This window comes from Dermochelys coriacea, chromosome 2, assembly GCF_009764565.3.
Source record: "Dermochelys coriacea isolate rDerCor1 chromosome 2, rDerCor1.pri.v4, whole genome shotgun sequence".
In the NCBI taxonomy this organism is placed as follows: Eukaryota; Metazoa; Chordata; order Testudines; family Dermochelyidae; genus Dermochelys; species Dermochelys coriacea.
This window is the reverse complement of record NC_050069.1, coordinates 269,529,476-269,541,344: the sequence shown is the minus strand read 5'-3', so window position 1 is coordinate 269,541,344 and position 11,869 is coordinate 269,529,476. Positions and strand designations below refer to the sequence as shown.

At 46.3% G+C, this 11,869-nt stretch overlaps 1 long non-coding RNA gene across 1 annotated transcript; it reads left to right on the top strand.

Annotated features, from left to right (window-relative positions):
• Positions 1–447: 447 nt before the first annotated feature.
• LOC119850792 lies at positions 448–8,905 on the top strand. Its single transcript, XR_006278501.1, has 3 exons — positions 448–552; positions 1,035–1,109; positions 3,707–8,905. It is a non-coding gene; the product is annotated as an uncharacterized LOC119850792 (long non-coding RNA).
• The last annotated feature ends 2,964 nt before the right edge of the window (positions 8,906–11,869 follow it).

Below are 11,869 nucleotides of genomic sequence, written 5' to 3'. Positions count from 1 at the left end.
GGCTGCCTCCCCTGCAGGGAGGCAGAAGTCTTAGAAACGTAAAGGTGCCATACAAAGGAAAACAAAGCTGTATGGTTTCAAGCTACATACACCAAGCCAGCTGCAGCCACAGCTTCTTGCAAGCTGTCATTCAGAGGACTGGCCTCAAACATGCAGTGGGGGTCTGGGTTGTAAACAGAAAGTTTGAATTTTTTTAAAAGTGATTTAAGGGCAGGAGAGGGATGTAATTGGGGATCTTACTGTAAAGGGTGCATCCATTTCTAAAGGAGCAGCTGGATGCTGGAAGGGGGAATACCTTGATATTTGTGCTTTAAATCCATTCATAATAAATGGTGCCTATAGCAAAGGGAAGGGAAATGGTGTCAACCCATTCACACGGCTTTGTAACAAGCATCCTATGGTAGAAATCCAAACCATAACATCCTCTGATTTACGTCCCCACAAACAGCTATGCGGGCACCCGCCTGACGTTTTTATCCCGGATCGAACGAGGGGAAGAGCGTGGTCATGGATCAGCAGGAGGAAGAGGGAGGCTGGAATGCACCTCGCATGGTGAGCAGTTATAACCCTAAACTGTGTCAGACCTTCTCTGACTATAGACCCCAGAGCTGGGGACAGTGCCCCTGTCACAGGCTGCTGCCCCGGTCTCTCCCCGCATTGTTTTTGTAAGAGGGCTGTTCTGGCAAGTGTCAAACCCACACACATGCATGCCAGCTCACCCCCTTCAACCAGCTGGCGCTTGGGCCCAGGATCAAGCTGGGGAGCTGGGAGCAGGCAGTACACTCCCAGGATTAACAGGGGTTTTTGGGCAGAATCTTGCTCCAGGTCAGAATCCCAACCAATCCTACTTCCCAGTGCAGTGTCAGACCTTCCCCGCCCCAACGCCACACACAGACCTCCCTGATCACTGGCATTGTCACCTCCTGCATGCCTTTCAGAGGCCCTAAATGCAGCCTTTTATGTTCTGTCCCAAGGATAAACCAAGTCACTGCTGGTGCAACTCCACTGATTTCACCTGTTGTCTTGACTCCTAGGCTCTCCAGAACCCTCCAGTCTTTCCCATACGCTCTCTCAAAGCATTACCCTGGGGCAGGGCTCCAACCCAAGCAGTAAGTGCCTTAGGATCATAGCAATGTAGGGCTGGAAGGGACCTCGGGAGGTATGTAGTCCATCCCCCTGTGCTAAGGCTAGGACCCACGTAAACCTAGACCATCCCTGATAGGTGTTTGTCCAACCTGTTTTTAAAAACCTTCAGTGACAGAGATTCCACAGCCTCCCTTGGTAAGGTGTTCTAGTGCTTAACTGTCCTAAGAATTAGAAACATTTCCCTCACAGCCAACCTAATCTCCCTTGCTGCAAACTAAGCTAATTACTTCTTGTTCTACCCTCTGGGTATATGGAGAACGATTGGTCCTCATCCTCTTTCTGACAACTCTTAACATATTGAAGACTGTTATCAGTTTCCCGCACCTCCCTGCCTCCCAGACTTCTCTTCTCTGATTAAACATGCCCAGTTCTTTCACCTTTCCTGATAGGTAGGTTTTCTAAATCTTTGATCATTTTTGGTTGCTCTGCTCTGGACTCTCTCCAATTTGTCCTTAAGTGTGGCATCCAGGACTAGACACAGTGCTCCAGCTGAGACCTCAAGCGTCCTGAGTAGAATGGAACAATTACCTCCCATGTCTTACATACGACACTCTTGTTAATACACCCCGTAATGATATTAGCATTTTTTTGCAACAGTGTCATATTGTTGAATCGTATTCAATTTGTGATCCACTATAACTGCAAGACCCTGTTCTGGAGTAGAGCTACTTAGCCAATTATTTGCATTTTGTATTTGTGAATTTGATTTTTCCTTCCTCAGTGTAGTCCTTTGCACTTCTCTTCACTGAATGCCATCTCACTGCTTTCAGATCAGTTCTTCAATTTATCAAGATCATTTTGAATTCTAATCCTGTCCTCCAAAGTGCTTGCAACCCCTCACAGCCTGATTTCATCTCTAAATTTTAGAAGCATATTCACTACTCCATTATCCAAGTCATTTAATCCAATTATTGAATAGTACAGACCAAGAACAGCCCCTTGTGGATCCTCCCACTTATGATAGAGGTATATAAAATCATGAGTGGTGTGGAGAAAGTGAATAAGGAAAAGTTATTGACTTGTTCCCATAATATAAGAAATAGGGGCCACCAAATGAAATTAATGGGTAGCAGGTTTAAAACAAATAAAAGGAAGTTCTTCTTCACTCAGTGCACAGTCAACCTATGGAAGTCCCAAGCCTTCACAACCTCCTCAGGCAAGACTATAACAGGCTTAAAAGATAACTGGATAAATTCATGGAGGTTAAGTCTATTAATGGCTATTAGCCAGGATGGATAAGGAATGGTGTCCCTAGCCTCTGTTTGTCAGAGGGTGGAGATGGATGGCAGGAGAGAGATCACTTGATCTTTACCTCTTAGGTTCACTCCCTCTGGAGCACCTGGCATTGGCCACTGTCGATAGACAGGATACTGGGCTGGATGGACCGTTGGTCTGACCCAGTATGGCCGTTCTTATGACAGTGAATCATTGATAACTACTCTTTTGAGTTCAGTTTAGCAACCAGTTGTGCACCCACCTTATAGTAATTTCATCTATACAACGTTTCTCTAGTTTGCATATGAGAATGTCTTATTGGACTGTGTCAGAAGCCTCACTAACGTCAAGGCATATCACATCTACCACTTCCCTCCTATCCACTAGCCCAACTACCCTGCCAAAGAAGGAAATTTAGATTGGTTTGACATGATTTGTTCTTGACAAATCCATATTGGCTGTTACTTACATTATTATCCTCTAGGTTTGAACAAATTGATTGTTTAATAATTTGTTCTTCTACCTTTCTGGATATCAAGTTAGGCTGACTAGTCCATAGTTCCTCAGGCCCTCTTTTCCCCACTTTTTAAAATAGGTACTATGTTCACCTTTCTCCAGTCCACTGGTCTTCACCCGTCCTCCATGAGTTCTCAAGATAATCCCTAATGGTTCAGAGAGTGCTTCAACTGGTTCCTTTAGTACCCTAGGGCAGTGGTCCCCAAACTTTTCAGGGTCGCACCCCCCTTTGCCCCTGTCCACCCCCCTGGAGCCAGGGCTGGGAGTTGGACTGTGGCTCCTAGGGTAGGGTATGTGGTAGGGTAAGGGGGCTGAGATTGGGGCCACAGCTGAGGGTGGGTCTGGGGCCAGGAACAGGGCCTGGGCTGGGTGCAGAGCACGGCCAGGCGCGGGGCCGGGAGCCGCGGCTGCGGCTGGAGGCGGAGCTCGAGCAGAGCTGGGAGCGGCGCAGGGCTGGGTAGGTGCTCCTCCCTGCCCGCCATGGGAGCTGGCCTGGGTCCCACGCTCCCCTGAATTTTTCTCCATGTCACAGTCTTGGGCACCTCTGCCCTAGAGTGAACTTCATCAGGCCCTGCTGACTTAAATGCATCTAACATCCAAATATTCTTTACCTCTTCTCCCTATTTTAGCCCAAGGATCTTTCCCCCTTTATCATAAATATTAATTGTGCATATGCCTCACAATTGACCTTTGTAGGAATGTCCCATTTTTAGGGATATCCCCTGTCATTGCGGATGGGATGATTCTGCCAAAGAAGCCCCTCCCCTACTGCCTAGGAGTAGTGGTTTTGTCAGCAAAACAGGAAGTAATGTCTGGATTCTCTTCTCAGAGGGTGCAGGCCTGAGCAGAACTGAGGAGGAGCAGCAGCAGGAGGAAGGTCCTGAGAACTTGGAGCCACATGGGACTTTACCGAGTAGGTCGGAAGAGAGAGTTTTTCCAGAGCCCCGAGCAGGAAGAAACTTGCCAGAGGCAGCGCAGGTCACTGAGGCTGCAGCGAATCTCAGGGGGGAATGAGCCAGCTACCCCAAGGGACTGTGAAGGGGTGGCCAGGAACCTCCGAGGCTCCCTACGCAGGGAAGACCAAAGACGAGCCAGAGCCCAGCTGCATGTCACATGTGTGAACTCAGCTTCAAGGAGAGAGAGACCTTAGCAGACACAAGTGCAGCGTCCACAAGATAAAGGATCCACACCAGTGCCAAATGTGTGGGAAGTGCTTCCGGCTACGGCAGGACCTCAGGAGGCACCAGAGGATCCACACGGGGAGAAGCCCTATCTCTGCACTCATTGTGGGAAGAGGTTCAGCCAGACCGCCAATCTCTGCACCCACAAGAAGATGCACAGAGGGGAGCGGCCGTACCCCTGCACCACCTGTGGCAAGAGCTTCCGGCAAGAAGCAGCAGCTGGTGTCGCACAGCCGGATCCACACGGGGGAGCGGCCCTACCCCTGCACGCAGTGTGCCAAGAGCTTCCGCTGGAAGCAGGCGCTCAGGGTCCACCAGAAAAACCCACGTGGGAGAAGGTGACTCTGAGGGGAGCCAGGCCAAAGGGCGGGTCTTCACCTGCCCCAAGTGCAAGGCCGTCTTTGCTCACAGGCACGACTTCCTAATGCACCGGCGAGCGGCACACCAGCGAGCGGACCTACCAGTGTGCCGACTGCGGGAGGCGCTTCAGACCAGCGGCAGCAGCTGATTCCGCACCGCCGGATCCACACTGGGGAGCGGCCCTACAACTGCCCACTCTGCGGGAAGAGCTTCCGGCCAGGCAGGAGCTGACCACGCACCAGAGAATCCACACGGACGAGAGGCCTTCCGCTGCCCCGAGTGCCCACTCAGCTTCAGGGAGAAGCAGAAGCTGAGGAGACACCAGAGAATCCACCACGGGCGAGAGGCCCTATGCCTGCCCGAGTGCGAGAAACGCTTCCGGCAGAAGCAGCAGATGGTGTCCCACCCTCCGGATCCACACGGACGAGCGACCCTATGCCTGCACGGAGTGCGGGAAACACTTCCGGCGGAAAGACTCCCTCGCCAAACACCAGAGAACCCACCAAAGGGTGCAGACATAGGGCTTGTCTACACTACCACTTAAGTCAATGTAACCTAGTTGCTCGGGGATGTGAAAAAGCCCCCCCACATACACACACACAAGCGACGCAAGTTACATCGACTTAACACGGTGTGGGCAGCGCTTTATGTCGGCGGGAGACACTCTTCCGCCGACATAGTTTCCTCCTCTCGTTGAGATGGAGAAATTACGCCAACAGGCGAGCACTCTCCTATGGCACAGTGCATCTTTGCCGTATGCACTACAGCAGCGCATGGTAGTGTAGACTAGACCATAGTCAATGCAGTTGTCCTGCCCCAAACTCCCTCCTCGCTTCCCCCGTGGAGGGGAAACTGTTTCCACAAGGACTCGGAGAAACCACCCCTGGAGCCATCACCCCTTCATAGCTCCCGGCAGAGAACGGAGGGGAAGAAACACTACAGACACACACTCCACACCGGAGAAGGTGAAGGAGCTTCACCTCCATTCCCTCAAAGGGTCCAGGCAGCCACAGTCTCACAGCACTTATTGTTTCTTTGATGTATTTGAATCATTATAGAGGGCCTTGTCCTTCCCATGAACCCCCATAAAGTCCTTCTGTTCTCTCCTCTGTGTAGTTGTCCTAGGACAGGCAGGATTTCTGAGCTCTCTATATTTCAGCTGCCCTGTAAAGGGCAGGACGTTTGGGTGTATGTGAGGTGCCCTGTGTGGTGGGAGAGACATATGCAGGTGAAAACCATGACATGGTGCAGTAGTTTAATGGATTCATGGCGCTGAAGGCCAGAAGGGACCATTAGATCATCTAGTCTCACCATCTGTCTAGCACAGGCCATTCAATTTCACCCTGTTACCCCTGTATTGAACCCAGTCACTTGTGTTTGACTAAAGCATTTTCCAGAAAGGAAACTGTGATGCCGGCAGACCCAGGTCATCGGCGGGCGGGATTGAACCAGGGATCTCTGGAGCTTAGTGCATGAGCCTCTACCACATGAGCTGAAAGCCAACTGGCTGCTAGCTAAGGCTGTAGAGCAGACTCATTAATTTCTCTCTTTCTAAGTGGTCTAGGTGCCACTAGAGGGGACACAACACCACACCCAGGAGGTGTGTGGGTTACACAACCAGTCTTGTTCAAGAGATGGAGAATCCACTCTTTTTTTCCTGGTAGTTTGTTCCGGTGGTTATTCATCCTCACTGTTAGAAACATGTGCCTTATTTCTAACTTGCCTTCAGCTTCCAGCTCTTGGTTCTTGTTGTGCCTGTCTCCGCAAGATGAAAGAGCTCTGTGGTGCCTGGCATTTTCTCCCAATGAAGGTAATTCTACATTGTGATCATGTCACTTCTCAATCTTCTTTTTGATAAGCTGAACAGATGGAGCTCTAAGTCTCCCATCGTAAGGCATTTTCCCCAGCTCGTGAATCCTTTCCCTGTCTGTCTTCTGCACCCTCTCTAATTTTTCAACATCCTTTTTAAAATGTGGACACCAGAACTGGAGGCAGTAACCCAGTACTAGTAGTCTCCTCAGTGCTGAATACAGAGGTAAAATCACTTCCCTGCTTCCCTCTTTGCACACCCAGGATCACGTTAGCCCTTTTTTGCCACAGCATCGGACTGGGAGCTCGCATTGAGTTACTTGTCCACTAGGACTCTAAATCCTTTCCAGATTCATTGCTTTCTGGGACAAGTCCCCTATTCTGTAGGGATGGTCTGCATTCCTTGTTTCTAGATATATAACTTTGGGTGTGGCTGTATTAAAATGCATTGTGTTTGAATGGACCCATTTTACCTAGCAATCCAGATTGCTCTGTATGACTGCCCTGTCCTCATTATTATTCCACACTCTGCTAATTATTGTGTCACCCACAGATCTGATCAGCGGTGATTTTATATTTATGTCCAGATCACTAATGAGCGTGTTAAATAGCACTGGGCCTAGTGCCAATCCCTACAGAACCCCACTAGAAACACTCCCCTTCAGTGATGATGGTTCACCATTGACAACTACTTTTTGAGCTCTGTCAGCTTGTCAGTTCTTAATCCTTTTAATTGGCATTTTATTGCTATCGTACAGTGCTAATTTTGTAATCAGAATGTCGTGGTACTAAGTCAACCCTCTTACAAGTCTATTATATGTAGAATTAACTTTGTCAACCAAACATGTAATCTCATCAGAAAATGACGACATGTTTTTTAACAAGACCTATTTTCCATAAAACCATCTTGACTGGAATTAATTATATTCCTACTATTTGATTCTTTATCAACTGACTCCTGTATCAGCTTTTCCATTATTTTGTCCAGGATTCACATTAGGCCACCTGGCCTGTAGTGCCCTGGGTCATCCCCTTGCCTCTTTGAATATTGGCACAACGTTACCACTCCTCCAGTCTTCTGGAATTTTCCTGGTATTTCAAGATTTATTAAAAATTAACCATCAGCGACCAGACCTAGGTGTCTTGGGTGCAATTATTTAGGCCTGCTTATTTAAAATGTTTATCCCTAGGAGATATTGTTACATTCTCTTTGGTTACTAATGGTTGGAAAGTACTCCATCATCCTCATATGATATGAGTACATCATCCTGCTTCTTTCCAAATACAGAACAGAAAATTTATTAACATTCTGCCTTTTTTGCATCATTATTAGCCATTTTAACATCTCCATCAAGTAATGGCCTATACTATTGCTAGAATTTCTTGTTCTTAATACACTTAAAAAAACTCCTTGTCCTGATTCGTGCCAGCTCTGGATGTTTCCCAAATGTTTTTAGCTTCCCTTATCAATTTCTACACTTCATAACTTCTAATTTGCATTGATTGCTATCTAGTCCCTTTTTTTCCATTTGTTATACTGTATATTTTTTTATTGGCTGCCTTCAATTCACCCCTGAACCAGGATGGCCTTTTAGCCAAAGTCGTCATCTTTTTGATTGTAGAATTGTGGCTTTTGGCCAACTAATAAACTCTTCTTAAAGAACTCCCAATTTTCCTTCACACTTTTCTATCTAAATTTTTCATCACAATCAATTTCCTTTAGTCTAGGGAAAATTAGCCCCTTTGAAGCACCAAGCCTATATCTTATAATATATGGGACTATATTGGGAATATATATATTACAATAAGTTGGGACTGTAATGTGCATGACCATGTGATCTTATTGTTCCCCTCATCCCCATATCTCCGTCTTCCCTCCTATTGTTTTTTATACTTATGTTTTGTTTCCAATTAGATTGCAAGCTCTTTGGGGCATGGACTCTCTCTCTCTCTGTTTGCATAGCTCTATGCACAGTGTGGCCCTGATCCGGACTCCAGCCTCTGGGTGCTACCACCTTATAAATAATAATAATGAAAAGATGATTTCTCCAATGTAATCTGGAGGTCGGTGCTCATCTGACAGAAAGCGTCACAGTCTGGCAGAGCTGTGCAAAACTGGTGAAAAATGTCTCTGTGAAATCTTGCAGAAACATTTTTGTGTGATCTTGGGCTTCTCATATTTCACTTTTCCACTCATCTAGACCATGCCTAAATATTGCTTTTTCTTTCATAAAATTTAAAAGTTTTAAAACCTTTCTGTTTTATCCCATCATCTGAAACTCTCATCTGTGCTCCAATATTCTCCAATCCTGATTACCACAGTCTTCTCCATTTCAGCTTCCACAATGCCTTATTGGCCCTTTCCAATTCATCCAAAATGTAGCTGCTATGGGCCAGGAAGGAAAGCACTGTCTTTGCTTCTGGAAATGATCATGAAATTGCCAGAGTATTCCTTAAATATTAAAATACAGGCCTCACAAGGAGCTTTTCATAGAGAACGACTTCGGGGAGTGCCTATAAATTGTGAAAGCCTGGAGCTGCAGGAGTATGAAGTAAATATGCCTCAGCTACTTCTGGAAATAAAACTGTCACCAGAATAATGAAGTGAGCTGTAGCTCACGAAAGCTTATGCTCAAATAAATTTGTTAGTTTCTAAGGTGCCAAAAGTACTCCTTTTCTTTTTTCAGAATAAGAGAAGTGATGACAGCAGCTTGAGAGAGTGATTCTAGATGGTTGGCCAGCTAGTGAAAGGTCAGGAAGTTCCAAGCATTTAATGTTGTTGGCATTAAAGGGATGAAGTTGTTGCATGTGACTGGATTCTGTACAGAGGACACCATGCTAAGCATACTCAGTACCGTCCATCTGGGCAGTGAGTAGTGTCAGAGTAGAGCCTGATGTAGCTTGTCTGGTCTGATCTCCATCCAGATTGTAAATTTACTAGCTGGCTGTATTAATGAGCGGTGGTGGTTTTGGGATGATCTGTTTTATTTGTGTTTGATTTTCAAAAGGAAAAAAATAGGAAGATTAACAGTACCACTGAAATCAGCAGATCCTGATGCTTGTCATGTGTCATGTCATGTATTCTCTTTTGTACTAGATTGGGGCTAGGAAATAAAAATCAGGCTCTTACCAGCAGTCCTGTGTGTCTCTCATTTATAAGAGGAACAGCGCCCTCCTGGATTGCAGCCTTGAGACATACATTTTAGCTGCACAGCCTCTAATAAAGAATAGTTCATATAGGCCCAACTGAAGGACCATTCCACAAGTGAAAATATTTGTATCTATGTTTGCAGTGGGGTTGTAGCCAGGTCGGTCCCAGGATAGTAGAGGGATATTTCGCCCACCAGTAGAAGTTGGTCCAATAAAAGGTACTACCTCACCCACCTTATATCTCTCCAATATTTGCAGCTCTCTTTTATCCGTGTCTCTGTGTAACACAAGTTGATCATCATCTGGCTGTTATCAAGTTCAGTTAATTCCACCTTTGGTTAGTTCCCTTCATTACTGCAGAAGACAATCGATTGTGTGTATTTGTTTAACTTGATTTTACAATTATTTATATACAAATGATATGATTCAGGTTGCCCGGGAGAAATTTATGGTCTGAATTATTCCTGGTACTTCAGGAGACAAGGAAATTGTAGGCATAGACTAATAGATATTTCATATATACATAGGTTATATGTACACTGCAGCTCGGGGTAGACAGACACGCACTAGCTTGGTTCGAGCTAGTGTGCTAAAAATAGTAGTCCGGATAGCACAGGATAAATCCATGCAGACCCCCTGGGTATGTACTCAAGTGGCTAGTCCAAGCTGCCACGTGAGCTATCCCTGGCTGCAAAAGCTTACCCATGCTGGGAAGCATGTCCCAGCTGCAGTATACACGCACCCATAGATTTTAACATCAGAAAAGCTCATTATGAGCATTAAGCCCGATCTCCTGCATAGTACAGACAATGGAATTTCAATAGTTTAGTCTATTTCATTTTTCCATGTTGTCTCAAATGTTCTGCATCAAAATAAGAAACAAATAAATTAAAATACAAAGCAACACATGAAGGGGGGCTCAGTAGATCCAGATTGAGCTAAACAGTCTCTCACCCCTTGGTCAGCAGTTCAAATCCAGCTTAGGCCAATATGGAAGGGCATTATTGCTATGTGATGGTTGCCACAGGTGCTGGAACTAGGGGCGGATATTGCAGCACCCCCTAGCTTGAAGGGGTTTACAGTTTGGTTCAATGGCTTTCAGCTTCTCCCCTATAAAAATAGTTCCTGTGCCCTGATAGTTGCTATGTGAATCAGTGTTGCTAACTTGTGTGATTCTACTGTAAATCTTGCAATATTTGGTGGTTTTTCTAGCGCTCCAGCTGCTGGAATCAAGAGAATAGGTGCAAATTGCAGTGTTCATTGTTTTTTTTTTTACGTAAGTTTCTTGCCCTCCTGGTTGCAGGGAAAAGCTTGAAAACATGAAGTAGGTGTAACTTAAAGGCTCACAAAACAGAAGACAAATAAAAATTTTGTTTTATTTTAATTTTAGACTCTGCCACAGACTTAGACTTAATTTTTAGACTCTGCCACAGACTTCCTGTGTGACCTTAGGAAAGTTACTTAGCTTCTCTGTGCCTCAGTTTCCCATCTGTAAAATGCGGATAATAGCACTGCTCTACCTCACCGATGTGTCATGAAGATAAATACATAAAAGATTGTGAAGCCCTTTGAGCTCTCTTGATGAAAAGTGCCATAGAAGAGACTGATTTAAAATATAGTAATATAATAACTATCATGATTTTTTGGCATCTGACTCATGATTTCTGAATGCTTGGGATTGCCCACAGTGTTTGATGGTCCCAGCCTAGATCCATTAGGTGTGTAGCCATACTGACTAAGTAGATTAAACTAAGAGTGTGATCACCTCTTTCAGGACCTGCCATGACGGGTCTCAGTGTTATGCGTCATTGTGGCATCTTGCGGTGATCATGGAATCATAGAATATCAGGGTTGGAAGGGACCTCAGGAGGTCATCTAGTGATGGGATACAGCAAGGAGAAGAGAATGGGGACAAGAGGCAACATGGAAGGAGTTCCTGTCCAAAGGAGGCCTGAGCTGAAGGCGGGCCATGTGGTGGTCCCAGGAGCACATCTGCAGTGCTCTGTGCCCCCACTCCTAGAAAGGCTGTCACTCAGACAGGGCCCTAGTGAGTATTTGGCACTGATGCACAAACCAATTGAGGTGGAGGGAATAAAGGGACTTCTTCCACCCAGAAATGTTTCCTGCCTTTTATGCAAGCTTCTGAATGTGGCTGTCCTTCCTTGGGGGCCTGGAGAATGGATGGAGGTTGGAGGAGGAGTGGCTCCTTTTCCCCTCTTCTCCAGAGAAGTGGGAGCTGGCAGGTTGGTTTGGGTGGCAGGGGACAGATCTTCTGCGGGAGGAGTTAGACACGGGTGGACTCTTTTTTTCCTCTGACAGGTTCTGCTGCTGCTGCTCCATCTGTTGGCGGGAAGGCCGAGCGCCCCCAAAATGCCCCAGCTCCTCCGGCTGCCCGTTCCCAGTGATGGGAAGAGCTGAGTTCCCCTAACCCAGATCCAAGGAGATTTTCTTCTATGCTGCTGTCCCCCTGTTACTTGAACCCCTGTTTATCC